Source organism: Kogia breviceps, chromosome 17, assembly GCF_026419965.1.
Source record: "Kogia breviceps isolate mKogBre1 chromosome 17, mKogBre1 haplotype 1, whole genome shotgun sequence".
NCBI classification, from domain to species: Eukaryota; Metazoa; Chordata; class Mammalia; order Artiodactyla; family Physeteridae; genus Kogia; species Kogia breviceps.
Window position 1 is genome coordinate 1,604,433 of NC_081326.1, and position 16,395 is coordinate 1,620,827.

Genomic DNA, 16,395 nt, shown 5'->3' on the forward strand with positions numbered 1-16,395 from the left:
CTAACCACCAGCGCATACCCGGGCGTCTCCTGTCTTCTGTCGACAGCCAGGGGATTGAGAGCTGACATTCAGGTAAATCTCAGAGCCTTCACGGTTCTTGACAATCATTATAATACCTTGCAATATTTTTCTGTTTCATTTTCTATTTCATTCAGTTATGTCTTTATTTGACATTTAAATAGTTTAGGCATTTCTAGGTTGCATATTTGAGACAGTAAAATTCTTAAGAGCAGAAACTGTAGGGCCAGACTGCTTGGCTGAAGGTTACATGGGATCGATACGTACATTTTTTAAAAATTCTGATTAATCTATGATTATTCCAAGACAAAACGTTAAAGAAACTTGGTATTTAGCCAAAGGATTTGAAAACTTACATCCCCACAAAAACATGCACCCATATGTTTATAAGCTTTATTCATAATGGCCAAAATTTGGAAGCAACTATGATGTCCCTCCGTAGGCAAATGAATAAATAAACTGTGGTACAGACCATGTCATATTATTCAACCCTAATAAAATGAACTATGAAACCATGAAAAGATGCCTTCCACATGTGTTTCCTTATTTAATTGGTTAATACGTGAATTACACTAATGGATTGTCAAGTTTTGAACTAGCTTTGCATTTCTCAGCTAATCTCCACTTGACAGTAGCACATATGTTTAAGACTGTCAGTTTCAACTCAGTGAAAATTTAGCTACATCCCTTTCTCTATCTTTTTTGTTTTTCATTCTAGTAAGAGATAACCAGAGCTTCCACATTAGCTAACACACTGAAGTTCTGGGAGGAGGTGCACCTAGAGAGGGCAGGGAAGCTCCATGCTCCCGCCTCGCCATATACATCTCTTCCAAAGTCAGTGTGTCTGAAGCTTAGAAACAGAGTGTGGTGAAAATTATAGGGAAAAAAAGTGTAGAAGTTAACTTCACAGAAACCCTTCTGTGTATGGCAGCTGATGTAGAAAAGGATACAACTGAACTACCAGTGCTAGAATTCCAGGACCTACATGAAAAGGCACAAACAAATTATCTAAGACTGCAGCTGAGAGCAACGACAGAGAGATGTTTCTGCAGACAAGCATATAAAAAGTGCAAGAAAAGAACTTCTTGATACTGTGAATATCTTCAAGAAATATCCATACCAGAGGCACAGAGTGGTGGATCACCAAAAAAACATAATAAAAAGAAAAGAAAAGAAAGAAAAAGAAATCATTATAAAACTAAAAAATTTCAGTGATACTCTGAAAATATATTTTAAAGGTGGCAAGGCAATAAAACTGTTCATAAGTGCCCACTAACTAATTCATCAAACAAACTTGATGCTTCAGACCTTCAAAACTGTGGACTGAAAGTCATACATGTTAAGAGATGCACTTCTCACTGGCCATATTCAACTGCCTTTATCTGTAAATGTTTGACTCTAAAAATGATCAATCCTTTCTGAAAAGATCTAACTGAGGACGTGAGTGGGATTTTTACCCTTTTATACCGTATCTTTATAAAATGTAGCTTAATCATAATCTCACACTGAGAATTTTGCATCACTTTTGCTATTATCATTCTTTTAAGAATTATAAGCCAACAGAATTTATACCTTAATGCATCACTGTATAACATTCCTTAAAACAGTTGTAAATATTGGCTTTTGTTTCTGACATTTTAAAAAATTTATTTATTTTTGGCTGCATTGGGTCTTTGTTGCTGCGCACAGGCTTTCTCTAGTTGCGGTGAGCGGGGGCTACTCTTCATTGCTGTGCGCGGGCTTCTCATTGCGGTGGCTTCTCTTGTTGCAGAGCGTGGGCTCTAGGTGCGTGGGTTTCAGTAGTTGTAGCATGCGGGCTCAGTAGCTGTGGGTCACAGGCTCTAGAGCGCAGGCTCAGTAGTTGTGGCGCAAGGGCTTAGTTGCTCCGTGGCATGTGGGATCTTCCCGGACCAGGGCTCGAACCCGCGTCCCCTGCATCAGCAGGTGGATTCTCAACCACTGCGCCACCAGGGAAGCCCTGTTTCTGACGTTTTGACTCGAACATGATATGTGGTGAGATAATGTATTTAACAGTATTTGGTGATACTTAATAAATAGTTTACATGTGTTTAAGAAAGATAATCAGTCAAAACTGGAAAAGAATAATAAGAAAATCTGTCTATTACTCTATCTATTAAAGGGTTTTAAAATTCTATAATAAGGTACCTTGGCGTTCACCAGCCACAACCTAATTTAGGAGCAAGGAATAAATGCTTGGGGAAGTTATCCATATCGTGAAGCCTGAGGATAACAGATTTAATCTGTTGAAGGTGTAAAATGAGATAAGAACAATATTCCTACAGACAGGAAGGTTCACGGACAAGGTTATAGACTATGTTGATAAAAAAAAAAAGGGATCCCAAGAGTGTCTTTAAAAAGATGAACGTTTACTTCTCTCTGTAATGAGAGTTTGGAGCTAGGACATGCCCCAGAGCAGATAGGCAGCTCGAATGCATGGATAGCTCTTGGTCAGATTGTTTCCACTTCTCCTTTCGTTATTTTTTGGGTGATTTCCTTGCTGGGATCCAAGATGCTTGGATTCACATCCAGATTTAACTCCCAAAGGATGGAGGACAAAGAGTTTTCAGGAGAACTGGCCTGACTTTAAAATTGGAGAGAAAATAGATGCTATACAAATACCTCTGTTCACATTTCATTACCAAAAACAGGTTGCCATGGCCACATCTTACTTGTCTAAGATAAATTGCATGGGAGAAACTCTGGAGTCATGGTGAATAAAACAAAACAAAACTGGAAGCATTTGTCAAGAGAGTCTACAAACTGTCCATATCTGGGTTTTTTATTTATTTGTTTTTGACCATTTTTCCTCAGAAAAGGTTAAAAAATTAGAAATCCATTGAAGCTGTTTTTTCTCTTCTTTAATGCCCTCCTCCTCTTCCAATCATTGGCTTTGATACATACATGTTTGGTGTGAGTATCTGTGGTTTTTTAAATAAATTTATTTATTTTTGGCTGTGTTGGGTCTGTTGCTGCGCGCGGGCTTTCTCTGGTTGCGGTGAGCGGGGGCTGCTCTTCGTTGCAGTGCGCGGAATTCTCATTGCAGGGGCTTCTCTTGTTGCGAAGCGTGGGCTCTAGGCGCGCGGGCTTCGGTAGTTGTGGCACGTGGGCTCAGTAGTTGTGGCTCGCGGGCTCTAGAGCACAGGCTCGGTACTTGTGGCGCACAGGCTTAGTTGCTCCGCAGCATGTGGGATCTTCCTGGACCAGGGCTCGAACCCCTGTCCCCTGCATTGGCAGGCGGATTCTCAACCACTGTACCACCAGGGAAGCCCCAATATCTGTGTTTAAAGCAAGAGTATGGTAGCATTTTTTATAACACTTTGTGATTTAATTTTTATTTTAAGACATTGTAGAAAATAAGTTCACACAAATTTAGGTTCTAGAAGCAAGTAAATTAAAAATATATATTTAGTTTGTGTACACACATGCTTAATACTCCTTAGATATGTGTGTAAAGCTGTAAATTAAATGTAAGCATATGCATTGAAAATTACATGAAGAACCTGATTTTGTTGATATGTTTTTTAAATGGAAATGAGTATATAATGTAAAGTGCTTGTCAAGAGGTGTTTAATTTTAAATAATTATGAGCACAAACGTGTGTTTAGAAGAAATATCAACCCTTTCATTCATTATTTCTGTGTCCTTATGAACTTTGTGTGTATCCTTACGAGTTTAACCCTTTAAAGGAATACCTATCCGTTACTTGGGTCACACGTGAGGATACTGGTCATTGCATCCCGGGAAGCGAAGGACCACGTCTCCTCCGTGTCCTATGCAGTCACCGTGTCCATCTGTCAGAACTACCATTTCCCATGATCATCTTCACTCACATTTTTCTGATCATTTTCCAACATGTTTGTTCAGCTCCTCTGTTAAGCTCTTGGTGGCTAAATATTATTCTGTGAATATCCTTCTCCCAGAGGCTGCCCAAGGGAGCCTCTTGCACAAATTAGACACTCAAAGTTTCTTGAGGGGCACTGTGAGAGTTGGCTTATTTTTCTTAGCTTTATCCATCCAAAGTGCCCTTGTCTTTACTGTAATCCATGCTGCCGGAAACACATGTATCTTTAATTGCCTGGTGTCAGCAGCTGGAACTAAAATTAAACGATATAGAATGAGCTGAGCGGCCACTTTATTATTTGCCCTTGATTTTAAATGTCTTAACGGTTATGGACTGCCCCATTTATACTGAGATATTTTCCCTTCTGGATTTGCCAACCCCAGGAATAAGATAGGAGATGTTCGGGCACGGGCGTTAGGGAACCTAGTGAAATGGTAGCAAGCCTGATGACTTTAGCTATTTGCATTTTACAAGCATTTCGTCTCCTTGTAGAGCTAAGTGCACATAATAATTTCTTAAATAAAGAATTTGATTTCAGAAAGTAAATACAGCAAATAAATTGTTAATTTCAACTGGGCAAATATTTCTTGAACCTATAGCACCACAGACCCAGGTATTAAATTACCTCTTCTGCAACACTCAAAGAGAATGCTAGCAACCAGCTGGAGTCCAACAGGGTCATTTATTCTAAATGTGCACTTTGCCTTCAGGGAATCTGTTAATTTTGCAATTGTTAATTTATCGTGTTACAAAACTTCAATACCTCAGTATAGATCATCTTTGTAAACTACGCCTATTTCCTGGATCATAGTCAAAAATATGAAAGAATAAAAGGTTAATAATGAAAAAAAGCAAGCATCCTTCCAGAGAGACTTTTCTCCCAGGACATCTAGATTTTGTTCTCCAAGGACTGAAAGTTAAATTTTAAAATGTTAATTCAACTGCTAATAAAGAAGCTTTAACGTATGCTCGTTTAGAACAAAGTTTGTACACACATAAGTTTTAGTAACATCACATAGTGGATGAGTTTATCTGAATCTTTGTCACTGTGTTTTCAAACTTTCTTGAGCTCGACAGAAATTGTAAGGCAAACACTCTGTGGCTTTGAGAGGCTACTCAGCGTCTTGGGGCCTTGGCGTACGAGACTGTGATCGGAGGCTGATGATTTGTCTTTATATAAATAAAGACATATGCCCTTGACTTATTCCGGGGAATAATGGAGCAGATGTTAGAGAGTCTGAGGCTGTGATTGATGCATCGAAGTAGCAGAGCAGAGAGGAGACCAGGCCCGGCTTTCATCGCTGCACAGAAGCAGCTGTTCACCGTTGTGGGGCACCAGTGTCACGGGCTTCATCTCCGTCCTGCCCTCACAGGTACGGACGTGATGTCTCCAGGTGATGGAGCACAGCTGTTCCGTGCGCTGTGCACCCTGAAGAAGCCGGAAGCTGCCCAATGCTGTAGAACGACCGCGTCTACCAGGGCACCCTCCGGCATGCTCACGTCTCACAGCGGGACAGTGGCATTCACTTTATGGCAAGCGTATCTGCACGCCTCTCCCACGGCTCCTGGAGCTGAAGAACGGATGCCTTTCAAGAGTCACCGCCCCTGGGCTTCCCTGGTGGCGCGGTGGTTGAGGGTCCGCCTGCCGATGCAGGGGACGCGGGTTCGAGCCCCGGTCCGGGAAGATCCCACGTGCCGCGGAGCGGCTGGGCCCGTGAGCCGTGGCCGCTGCGCCTGCGCGTCCGGAGCCTGTGCTCTGCAACGGGAGAGGCCACAGCACTGAGAGGCCCGCGTACCGCAAAAAAAAAAAAAAAAAAAAAAAAAAAAAAAAAAAAGAGTCATCGCCCTCTGCTCGGCTCTACCAGTGGTCAGAATGGGCGATACCTGGGTACTCAGGTCATAAATGATCCATTTATACAGTTCTTTATGCAGAACTTGTTTTCCTGAGGTTGTAAATGATCAAATACAGGCCAAAAAAGCTTCTAAAAACAATAAAACCATTGGAAAAATCATAGAAAATAGTTTTGTTATGACATTGGGACAGGAGGCGTCTTCCCTGGGAAATATATGTAACTGCAAAGGAAAAATAAGACAAATACAGCTACTAATAATTACAAATGCTTGTAACATGAAAGTTACCGTAAGTCGAGTTTAAAACAAGGGGAAAAGAGAAAATATTTGCAAGTCATACGATAGATGAAGAATACAGTTTTCCTTATATGCAAAGACTATTCATAGGAATGTGACAAAAAATCTGATTAAAAAATGGGCCTAAATCGACATTTTTCCAAAGAAGACATAGAAATATCCAACAAGCCCATGAAAAGATGTTCAACATCACTAAGTATTAGGGAGAATGTAAATCAAAACTCTAATGAGATATCACCTCACGCCTGCTAGGATGGCTATTATCAAAAAGACAAGAAATAAATGTCGGAGAGCAAGTGGAGAAAAGGAAGCCCTCGTGCACTGTTGGTAGAATTATACATTGGCGCAGCCACTATGAAACATAGGTATGGAGATTCCTCAAAAAGTTAAGAACAGAACTAACTAACATATGGCCCAGCTCTTCTACTTCTGGGTATTTATCCAAAGAACATGAAAACAATAATTCGAAATGATACAGGCACCCCTACGTTCATTGCAGCATTACTTATAGCCAAGCTTAAGTGTCTATCAGTGGATGAACTGATAAAGAAGATATTCAATAAATATTACTCAGCCATAAAAAAAAGAATGAGACCCTGCCATTTGCAGCAACATGGATGAAAGTTGAAGGATCATGCTAAAAATTGTAATTTAAGTGCACTCTGTGTAAAGTACTGTATTCCCAATATATTTTCTTTAAAAAGGATTCTTCATTAACTCTATTACCTGCCCGTTTCTCTAGAAATGTCTACCTTGCATCATCTCTTCACATCCTGTCCTTTTCCTGACTTAGACGTTTTTACCGAGTTTCATTTTGTTTCAGAGTTTTGTAAATTATTCTTTTTGTGAACCTGAGATTCATTTAAAAACAGAATTTCTGAAGTATGGAAAAGATTTGCCTGTGATAGAAAGTTCAAAGGAAGTTTTTGTTCAATTATGAACACCAAGTACAAAAGAGTCCAAGTATTCCTTTAGGATTCCATGGCTTGATAAGCAGCAAACAGAAGCAAAAGCCTTGAGAGAGAGCTTGATCATGTGAGATTCACCTTTGCCCTTTCCATGACATTTGATGTATCCAGAAGAGTGGGCAAATATTCAGTGCTTCCCTTCTGATTCACCGGATTATTGACTCAATTCAGTCTGTCAGCTTCTCTCAAATAATGCTTCTGTAACTAGAAAATAGAAAAGGGTGCAATCGAGAATTCAGAGCTGACTCTGAGCCTCAGAAAAGTATATTTTTAAAAGGACTCAAATAAATATCATCTGAGATATATTGGCTGTGTGTATTCACAGCTCCCAGTCAGGCAGTAGGTCTGTGAGCTCTGTTGCAGCTGATGCCTAGGAGATTTCTGGCTGATGAAGGTAATCAACCCCAGGAAGCAAACAGAAACAGAGGGAGAGGTGTGTAGCCGGAAACATGACTATTTCCTGTGTTTCCAAGTAAGAAGACTGGCCGTGCACCAGAGCCCACGTGTCCTGGGTTAGGGAGAGCACACGGGGGGGGGGGGGGGGGGATCTGCAAAAGGGAAGGGAAGAGTCTTTACAGCTGTTGGCCTGTGAAAGAACCAGAGGGAGAGAGAGAGTCAAAAAGGGAACATTTTAGAGACCACATATGTACTTCCCAGCCTTTTAACAATCACTGGAAGGGAGACGGTCAGGATGCAAGAACTTGCTTAGTTAAGGGAATAAATGGCCTAGTGAACGATCTTCGAAGGTCACTGAATCTTCCTGGGCTCTGCCTGCCCTGTTGATGAGGCCGTCAAAGGCATGTTTATTTCGCAGTTGGCGGCTTCTTTGTTCTGAGCATTTTCCTTGGATTCTTTCTTAGAGTTTTCACCTCTCTGCATACATTACACACTTATTCCTGTATACAGTTCGCTTTTTTCCTTTAGAGATCTGACTCTATGAATCAGAGTTTTTTAAATTTCCTGTAATTCCAAATCCCGTGTCACATCGGAGTCCTGTTCTGCTTGTTGCTCTGTCTCTTCCGACTGCATTTTCTTTTGCCTTTTAGCATGGCTGATAATGTTTGTTTAAAGCCGGACATGATTTGGGGGCAATAGTAACTGGGTAAATAGGCCCTTAGTGTGAGGATTTGTTCTGTGCTGTGTTTCATGTTTGTTTATCTGTAGATGTGGGGGCTTCAAATACCCCAAGTGTCCTTGGTTTTGTCTTGTTGTCTGGGGCTTCTCTGAGAAGTCCTTCCCAAATAGAGACTGTGTCATGTAGCTTTTACAGCCGTAATTCACCGTTATTTCACTGGAGCCCTCTTTGTGTGCTGTTAAGGTGTAGGGGGGAAGCACTGTATAATTTTACTCTTAAATCTGAATCTTTAGAGGTGTGTGTCCCTGGTGTGTGACTTTCTCGAGTGCTTCTTACCCTCACCCACTCTTAAGTGAGACAGAAACACTGGAAGGGGCTGTGCCTTTTAAATTACACTTGTTTGAAACTCTCAAACATATTGGTGTAAAATAGATTCCTCATCAATGCTTAGTACTTTCAGATTGCCTTAAGCATTTTTCAAATGAAAGATTACTTCTAAAATCTCTTTATTCAAATTATCTTTTAACATACAATGCTTTAGGTATCCACTAAATTATATGTAACAGGTCAAGAATATATGTTGAAAGAAATATGTCCATTTACAAATTTTTTTCTGAGTTCTGGGTTCTTGATTAAAATGTAGCCTGTGATTCTACAGAGTTACATAAATCTCTCAAACGTACAGATAACCCAGATAACTGATAGCCTGAAAGCAAATAGTCTGGCTCCAAATTACTAATCCTGATTCCAAAGACGAGGCTAGACAGAATTTGCTAATTATATTTCACGAGTATGAACATGATTTACTATTCATTCCCGTTAGATACACTGTCCACTCTAGATTTCATATGTTAATGAGTAGTGGGAGAGATGCTGACATATATACATTCAAAAGATGATGATACCAATAATATTCATATTTAAATCTGGAATGTCAAATGCACAGTAAATCTCTATTTATGATGTAAGAATAATGCAAATAGACACATAAACATTGCAGGCTACTTATTTGAGTTTTAAATCATTTTTACTCCATTTACAGTGTTAGTAACTGATCGGAATCACTGGTTTTTGCTCTTTTGTACTGTGTGTAGATATATTTTATTCACTCGGTATTAGTTTTCCAGTGGCGTATTACTGAGCTAATACTTCCACTTTTTTGAGCGGTGCTTTATTAAAAGATAAAGATGAGCATTTTGTAATAAGTCTACATTTACAAAATACTAAAGAAGTAATATCTGTCTTAGAAAAGTCTAGGTTGAGTAACCCAAAATCTTAGCTTGAGGGTGACCAGATCATTTAAAGTTGTTCACGTATATTCTCTATTCCTATTGATTGTTTCTACCAAGTTGCATTGTTGAAGCTGTAGACTGTCTTCCTCAGACCCAACTCCATTGCGTCAGGTCCTTCGGGAAGCATCGCTACAACTGTCATCTTAGCAGCAGCCGCAGCGCTGTCTACAACGAGACCCTGACACTCCCCTTACGGAGAGTTGGGGGACGCTTCAGGCTAGCTACCCTTTTTGTCACTCCCTCCAGTGTCACCAGAGGCTCTAAAGCACAAAAACCTTGTGCTCCATCTCACTTAATTTTTCCCTGACGTGCAAAGGTGACGAGGTCGATTTTAGCCCTGTAAAATTGAACTTGCCTTTGACTAGTGACCCAGAAGGCTGTGGTCTTCTCTCCCTACCCGGATGGAGTCCACCCCCCACCCCTTATCCTCAGCGGAATAATCATCCTTGAAGCCAATCACGGTTTTCGTTTAAAAACACAAAAACTTGACTATTTAAAGTCTTTGAACATTTTAGAACATAAGTTCGTCGTTCTCTGGGATTAATCCTTTTCAGGCTATGAGCAAACCTCTCAGCCTCTACCAGAGCGTTCATCTTTTAATCTTGCCTCAAAAACCTCTTTCCAGTTTTCTTGATCATTTTAGCTCTCTATCTTTGACTTGCTAGAAATGTGTATAAATATTATTGCAATCGCAGACATACTAGGTTTCATATACAAAATACAATTTCTCCCTTGCTTGCAATAATGTCTTAATTGATCTCCCTGGGTGTTTTGCTCTGGCTGATTGCACTAACACAATGAGTTAATATATCAAGACTTTGGAAAAAAGTCATTTTATGACATTTATCATATTCAATTATCATTTAAAATTAAAACTCTTTCATTGTTATATCCACAGTTCCGGATATAAAGTAGACTCTCATTCAAATGTTTTAATTATCTATTATATAAGGGGTTATTTCTTAATTATAGATATAGCTTAAATGTAAGATTCTTCCTTTTAAATTGAATACACAACTGAGAAGTAACATGTTTCTAGGAATAATAACCTACATGTTATATAATTATCTTTGTTTATCAAAAAAATATTATGTCTCTCCTGCGCTTCAAGCTTCATAAAGAACTACAAAGTAGGTAGAGTAGATGTGTGGATTTTACATTTATCCACATAAGTAGTTCTTCACTTATCCATTTTGACTGGGTAATGAAGTACCTTCCACAAGAAAGGAGGAAGAGTGATTATTACCGTTGCAGATTGCACAGAACTTTAGTAAAAACATCATTTTGTATATTCCTTTTTGCAGGGCTGGGCACGTGCTGCCACACTCGGAGCTTTAACTCCTTCTTTTGGTATTCAGAGACCGAGCACGAAAAGTGGAACAAAACGAACGCTCGAGTCTTCGTTCTTTCCCGTTGAAATCAGACAGACACCCCCAACTTGCTGCCCGCTTCCCTCTGCAGAACAATTCTTCCCAGGTCCATATATTCTTCCCTCCAAATTTTATTCTCCAAGATCTCAAGATATTCAGTGTACACAATTCTCTCCCTTAGAAGACAACAGAATTTTACTTAACAAGGAAAACAGCCAAAGTCTTATACCAGGTAACACAGAGAAGCAGACATCAATCTCTTTTCACCTATGTCCTTCAGAAAGCCACTTCCAGTGTTGGGATTAGCAAGGAAGGCTTTTCACTAGAGCGACAGAGTTTCAGGTCATGTTCAGGAGCAGACACATCTGAGAAACATCACGCCTCCTGTTCCACCAAGGTCTCCGCGGCCTTTTGCGCCTGCTGCTCAGTTATACAGCTGATTCAATGGACTTTCAACATTTCATACACTCAAAACAAGGTGCCCACGCTACTGCGCTAGACCTTTCAAGGAATTCTTACATATTTAAAAATCTTCATCTAGAAAACGTCTGTATATCTAGCCAACCCAATGTCCCTGCTTCTGGAAATAAGCAGATTTGGCCTTGTTCTGTCCTTATCATGGCCGGGGGACAGCCGAGCAGTCTCCTCGGTGCTGATACTTTCTACCTAGAGGTAGTTAAGAGGGCAACGTTCAATCTTTCTTTGCCTCACTGCAGTAATCCTAAGTGTTTTACTTTTCCCTTGGGTTTTACAAAAGTCATACATGCATATCTCGTTTCCCTAATTCATAAATCAGTTTTGGGGTTTGTTTTTTTTTTTTTTTGCGGTACGCGGGCCTCTCACCGCTGTGGCCTCTCCCGTTGCGGAGCACAGGCTCCGGACGCGCAGGCGCAGCGGCCACGGCTCACGGGCCCAGCCGCTCCGCGGCACGTGGGATCCTCCCGGACCGGGGCACGAACCCGCGTCCTCTGCATCGGCAGGCAGACTCTCAACCACTGCGCCACCAGGGAAGCCCCATAAATCACTTTTATTCTCTTCTTTTAGATCATTTCTTCCAATTTTATTTTTAAAAGGTGTAACAATGTAACCAGTAAAAGTGGATTAGGGTGGTAATGAAAACTGGAAATGGTAGGCTAAAGGATGAAGGAATCTAGGACATCAAACCCTACGCCTCCGTGAATAATCTCACTGCCATCAAGTTTTTCATTAGCCAAGTGGTTAAATTATTGTTTTCAAGTGTTTTGGAGGAAGGCATGTCACAAAACAGCAAAAGTGGGGAGATAAGTAGCGGGTTATACCGGTCAAACTGTACAACACTCAGGTTCATTTGGTCAGTTACAGTGAATAACGTGAAGTTACTGTATAACATATACACACCCTAGATTTTCCACTTAAATTCTTTAACAAGCAAAAGTATAAGTATATAATCTTTACAGATTCACCTAGCAGTAAAATGTATCTTTATTGTTTTCAGGTTGTCACACTAATTCGACTACGTGTCACTTGGCTGAGCGTAAGAAACGTGTCTGTATGCCTAGGTTCATGTGTGTGTTTGTGTGTATGTGTATGCACACGTGCACATGTGTATATGTGTGTCTGTATTACTGTAGCTTCATAGCAAATTTTGAAATTGATGTAAAAATACCTTTGGGGCATTGATCTTAATTCATCAGTCTTACTAAATTTGTTTTTTATTTTAAGTAATTTATCTATAGATTTTATTTTAAGTAATTTATCATGTGTGTGTTTGTGTGTATGTGTATGCACACGTGCACATGTGTATATGTGTGTCTGTATTACTGTAGCTTCATAGCAAATTTTGAAATTGATGTAAAAATACCTTTGGGGCATTGATCTTAATTCATCAGTCTTACTAAATTTGTTTTTTATTTTAAGTAATTTATCTATAGATTTAAACAAATTACAATGACTCTATCTGCAAATGATAATTAAGTGGTATTTATTGCTGGTCTTTTAGTGGATGTCCTTTTCAGATAAAAGGCATTATATTTTATTCCTATTTTGCTAAGGAGTTTAATCTTCTAATGAATAGATATTGAATAGAATCAAGTGTTCTATATTATTTATTGCAATGAAATATAATTTTTGTCCTTTTCTCTTTTAATATAGGAATTATACTGACTAATTTAAAAATGTTAACATAAATATGCATTCTTGCACAATCACACCTTGGCCGTGATATGTAATACTGTTTATATGCTGGTAGCTGTTAATTTGGTAATATTTTGTTTATAACTATTGCATTCCTGTTTATGAGTGAAAATGGCTTCTACTTTGCGTTTCTTGCAATGCCCTTGTTGTGTTTTGGTATAAACATTACACTGTTATCATGCAAACAGTGGGCATGTTCTTCTCTTTTCTAATCCATGGCAAATTTTGCAAAATATTTCTCTCCTGATGTTAGTAAATATGAATAGGCAGAGCATCTACTTTCAAGAAATGTGATTTTCTACATTTTAAAAATATCATTCTTGTTTCTGAGAATTAATGTTCTGAAATCCAGTTAGTAACTATCTTCTCAGATTTTATGTTTAGAAAGTAAGGGAGCATAAGGCGACAGTCATGACCATTTAACAGACGGAAATGACCGAGGCCCTGACGTGCAGCTACACATGAAAGAAGAAGTTGGCATTTGCTGGCTGTGGAGGATGCGAGGAGGCCGATGGCGGTGTGCAGCATCTTGGAGACCTTCATGTCCCTCGGACAAGGTGCCCTCCTGAAGGGTGGCCGACCCTGCCGGGCCTCTGTGAGACTCTTTTTCACAACTGGTTCACGCCATTTCATCTTGCTGAAATGCCCTCCCATCTCTCTTGCCCTCTGCCTCTGGCACAGACCGACCCATAGATTGTGACCGAATTCTAGAGCCACCACCTCCAAGAAGCCTCCTCCAATCCTTCCACATGCATAGTGTCTCCCAAGGCTTTGAACCTCCCTGCAACTCAGTACATTTATCATGTTCCACCTCGTGTTGTAGTTATCTGGATATTCTACTTCTCGCCTGTACTTGATGGAAGAAAGGAAGGAAAGGAAGAAAGAAAGAAAGAAAGAGAGAAAGAGAGAGGGGGGGAGAGGGAGGGAGAGAGGGAGAGAGGGAGAGAGGGAGGGAGGAGAAAGAAAGAAAGAAAGAAAGAAAGAAAGAAAGAAAGAAAGAAAGAAAGAAAGAAAGAAAGAAAGAAAGAAAGAAAGAAAGAAAGAAAGAAAGAGGGAGAAAGAAAGAAAGAAAGAAAGGAAAGAATGAGAAAGAAAGAGAGAAGGAAGGAAAGGGAGAAAGAAAGAAAAAAGGAAGGAAGGAAAGGAAAAGAAAAGAAAAGAAAAGGAAGGAAGGAGGGAGGAAGAATAAACCAGCACTAATGCCCATTTAACAGACTGGTGCTGACCAAGGTAGTGATTATTCAGAATCATACATCTTGTTTCTGACAGTTTTCATAACAAGTCACTGCCAGGTGACAGCTGGACAACAGCATGTTGATAACTATTTTATTCAAAAAGGAGCATGTGGTCTGTCTCATCTTTGCCTACATGGGAAGGAGGGATGTGTCTGCAAGTGGAGTGGTGGAGATCAAGCTGGACCTCTCAGTACACTGAATACATTTGATTTTTTTGCTAAACAACATTAAAGGGTTTTAAATACCTCTTTCTCATATAGATGCACAATCACATATAGGCAGTTCTAACCTGATTGCCTGAAATCTGCCTGGGATGTTATTACCACAGCAAGTCTTATCTCTCTCAGAGTAATAAATAATTACCATGGCAACATGGTCCTCTCACAATGGCTGCAATGAAAATGAAAGGAAGGACGTGAAGGACTATCAGACATTTTTTGGCGTTATACATATAAGCATTGAAGGGATGGATGTTTCTAGAAAATCAAATTACTTTTTTTATCGAAAGGACCTTATTGTTATTGCAGTCATCTGTCACTCAGGCATGTGTGAGCATTTAGAACACGTATGTCAGGACACACACACACACACACACACATTTCGTTGGTGAGGAGTAGCTTCCAAACCATAAATTTTCTTGCTTGATGGTTAAGGAGACAAACATACTACTTGAAATTTTCATAAATAATAGGAAATGCCTTTGTGAATCCGCATGGAAAATTATAAAGACAAATATGAACTCTGAAAACATTAAGGAATCTTAATGTATCTAATCATCAGTAAAGCTGCTTGCAAATGGGAATTGGGGAGAAAAATCAGGGTCAAACATCCAGGCTAAAATCGGCAGGGCCTCACTCTACCAAGTTCCCCGATGATTTTATAATGTTTTACAATTTAAAATAAGCTCCCCCAAATTTGTAGATTGCTGTGTTTATGAAAAACTGTTTAATATTTTGGTAAAAATGAGAAAGAAAGACTAGAAACAATTATTTTTTTAAAGTAGTGAGAATAGAACTAAGTTATGATCCAGCAATTCCACTCCTGGGTATCTATCACGAAAAAACAAAACCACGAATTTGAAAAGACACATGCACCCCAATGTCCATAGCAGCACTATTCACAATAGCCAAGATATGGAAGGAACCCCAAAATAGAATCTTTTATTTAGTATTCTTTTTTGAATAATTATATGAAATACAAAAACAATGCTAACATATCCGCTACAGGTATCATAACGGTCACGGGCGACACCTTCTAAGGAACTAATGTGTTATAGCGTTAAAAATAATCTATATCTACATCAATTTTTTACCAGATGAGTGATCTTCCAGGAGAACATACAATTTAAGAGGATATACCCAATTTTACATGCTAAGAAAATATTTCTTTTCAATAAATATCCTCAAGAAATATCTTGAAGAAAAACACTCTGAGAGAGAAGGATTTATGAATAGTAATTAGTAACGTACTTGAGTATTATGAGAAGTGACCCTATTCGTTTATACAAATTTGCATCAAAAAGTGGCAATAAATGAATTTAATGTTCAAATGAGAATATTTTATAGTAGAAAAAGTAATTTTAACTATGCAATATACTAAAATGTTAAGCATATTCAGGCAGTAAATCTCTGAACGCAGGGAGAAAAACATTCTGTTCAGATATTTTTCTTCTGAAGAAGCAAATTAAACAAATGTGCCTTTGTAATTGTATAAAAAATACTAAAATTAATAAATTTTTAAAAGGACATTTATAGTCAAAATTCTTAAGCTCCTTCTCGTCCAGGAATAGAATCATATTAATCATTATGCACATTAAAGTAAAAAATGTCTCCTTTTGTGAAGAGAGTGCGGCGACTATTTTGAGAGGTGGCCCCTATATAATTCTACCGAGAAAAAGACATTTTAGTGATAATTGTATAAAACAACTTGAAAAAGACTGAAATCGGTTGTATCCTAGCAACAATAGTGCATTTAGTCAGAGAGAAGAAAATAATTTTTTTCTTTGTAATCTTCTAGGAACGGCAGATACAGGGCAGAGGAAATTATTACAAGTGTCGTATAATGTTCTTTTGAGACATGTTAAAGTAGATTAAATTTATTGTAACATAAAATGTGAGACTATATATTTAGCAGAGTCATTTTAATTACATCTTATTATTCTTATCTCTTCTCATCTTTTAATCCACAATTATTAGCAATTCACCCAGCAGCAGGACATATTTTGGCAATTTTAATCCAACTGACGACTTCAGCGG